The sequence below is a fragment of the Aegilops tauschii genome, chromosome 7 (genome assembly GCF_002575655.3).
Source record: "Aegilops tauschii subsp. strangulata cultivar AL8/78 chromosome 7, Aet v6.0, whole genome shotgun sequence".
Lineage (NCBI taxonomy): Eukaryota > Viridiplantae > Streptophyta > Magnoliopsida > Poales > Poaceae > Aegilops > Aegilops tauschii.
Window position 1 is genome coordinate 649,759,378 of NC_053041.3, and position 3,002 is coordinate 649,762,379.

Here is a 3,002-nt window from a genome sequence, read left to right on the forward strand (position 1 = left end):
TAATCACTTAGATAACTTGAGGGATGCCAATTTAAGTGGGAGTTCATTAAGTAATTTGATTAATTGAACTTAGTTTATCATGAACTTAGTCTTGATAGTATTTGCATATCTATGTTGTAGATCAATGACCCGTGTTACCACTCCCTTATATTTTTGATGTGTTCCTAGAGAAAACTAAGTTGAAAGATGATAGTAGCAATGATGCAGACTGGGTCCATGATCTGAGCATTATCCTCATTGCTGCACAGAAGAATTATGTCCTTGATGGACCGCTAGGTGACAGACCTATTGCAGGAGCAGATACAAATGTTATGAATATTTGGCAAGCTCGATATGATGACTACTTGATAGTTTAGTGCGCCATGCTTTACGGCTTAGAACCGGGACTTCAAAGACGTTTTGAATGTCACCGAGCATATATATGAGATGTTCCAAGAGCTGAAATTGGTATTTCAGACTCATGCCCGTGTCAAGAGGTATGAGACCTCTACTTTGCCTACAAGATGGAGGAGCATAGCTCAGCCAGTGAGCATGTGCTCGAAATGTCTAGGTACTACAATCACTTGAATCAAGTGGGAGTTAATCTTCCAGATAAGATAGTGATTGACAGAGTTCTCTAGTCACTATCACCAAGCTACTAGAACTTCGTGATGGACTATAATATGCAAGGGATGGCGGAAACGATTCCCGAGCTCTTCACGATACTAAAATCGGCGAAGGTAGAAATCAAGAAAGAACATCAAGTGTTGATGGTTAACAAGACCACTAGTTTCAAGAAAAAGGGCAAGGGAAAGAAAGGGAACTTCAAGAAAAATGGCAAACAAAGTTGCCACTCCCGAGAAGAAGCGGAAAACTAGACCCAAGCCTAAAACTAAGTGCTTCAACTGCAAAGGGAATGGTCACTGGAAGCAGAAACGCCCTAAATACTTGGCGGATAAGAAGGATGGCAAAGTGAACAAAGGTATATTTGATATACCTGTTATTGACGTATACTTTACTAGTGTTCGTAGCCAACCCCTGGGTATTTGATATCGGTTCAGTTGCTAAGATTAGTAACTCGAAACAAGAGTAGCAAAATAAACGGAAACTAGTTAAGAGCGAGGGGACGATGTGTGTTGGAAGTGTTTCAAGATTGATACATCGCACACTCCCTCTACCTTCGGGATTAGTGTGGAACCTAAATAAATTTTATTTGGTGTTTGCGTTGAGCATGAACAAGATTAGATCATGTTTATTGCAATACAATTATTCATTTAAGTCAGAGAATAATTGTTGTTCTGTTTACATGAATAAAACCTTCTATGGTCATATGTGAATGGTTATTGAATCTCGATCGTAGTGATACATATATTCATAATATTGAAGCCAAAGGATGCAAAGTTGTTACTGGTAGTGCAACATACTTATGGCACTGCCGTTTAGGTCATATTGGTGTAAAGCGCATGAAGAAACTCCATGCAGATGGACCTTTGGAATTACTTGATTATGAATCATTTGATACTTGCGAACCATGCCTCATGGGCAAGATGACTATAACTCTGTTCTCCGGAACAATGGAGCGAGCTAATGACTTATTGGAAATAATACATACCGATATATGCGGTCCGATGAGTGCTGAGGCACACGGCGGGTATTGTTATTTTCTCACCTTCACAAATGATTTGAGTAGGTATATATATATATCTACTTAATGAAACACAAGTCTGAAACATTTGAAAATTTCAAAGAATTTCAGAGTGAAGTAGAGAATCATCGTAACAAGAAAATAAAGTTTCTATGATCTGATCGTGGAGGCGAATATTTGAGTTATGAGTTTGGTCTTCATTTGAAACTATGTCGAATAGTTTCACAACTCACACCACCTGGAACACCACAGCGTAATGGCGTGTCCGAACGTCGTAACCGTACTTTATTGGATATGGTGCGTTCTATGATGTCTCTTATCGATTTACCATTATCATTTTGCGGTTATGCATTAGAGATAGCCGCATTCACGTTATACAGGGCACTGTCTAAATCTGTTGAGACGACACCGTATGAACTATGGTTTGCAAGAAACCTAAGCTGTCGTTTCTTAAAGTTTGGGGATGCGATGCTTATATCAAAAGGCTTCAGCCTGATAAGCTCGAAGCCAAATCGGAGAAGTACGTCTTCATAGGATACCCGAAAGAAACAAGTGGGTATAACTTCTACCACAGATCCGAAGGCAAAATCTTTGTTGCTAAGAATGGCTCTTTTTTAGAGAAGGAGTTTCTCTCGAAAGAAGTGAGTGGGAGGAAAGTAGAACTTGATGAAGTAATTGTACCTTCTCTCAAAATTGAAAATGGTACATCTCAGAAAATCGTTTTAGAGATGCCTACATCAACTAGAGAGGAAGCAAATGATAATGATCATGAAACTTCAGATCAAGTTGCTACGGAACTTTGTAGGTCAAGCAGAGCATGACCCGCACCAGAGTGGTATGGTAGTCCTGTTCCGAAAGTTACGTCATTAGACCAAGATGAACCTACGAACTATGAAGAAGCTATGATAAGCCCAGATTCCAACAGATGGCTTTAGGCCATGAAATCTGAGATAGGATCCATGTATGAGAACAAAGTGTGGACTTTGGTGGACTTGCCCGATGATCGGCAAGCCATTGAGAATAAATGGATCTTCAAGAGGAAGATAGACACAGATGGTGATGTCATTGTCTACAAAGCTCGACTTGTCGCGAAAGGTTTTCGACAAGTTCAAGGGGTTGACTACGATGAGACTTTCTCACCCGTAGCGATGCTTAAGTAGGTCCGAATCATGTTAGCAATTGCCACATTTTATTATTATGAAATCTGGCAAATGCACGTAAAAATTGCATTCCTTAATGGATTTCTTAAAGAAGAGTTGTATATGATGCAACCAGAAGGTTTTGTCGATCCTAAAGGAGTTAACAAAGTGTGCAAGCTCCAACGATCCATCTATGGAATGGTGCAATCATCTCGGAGTTGGAATATACGCTTTGATGA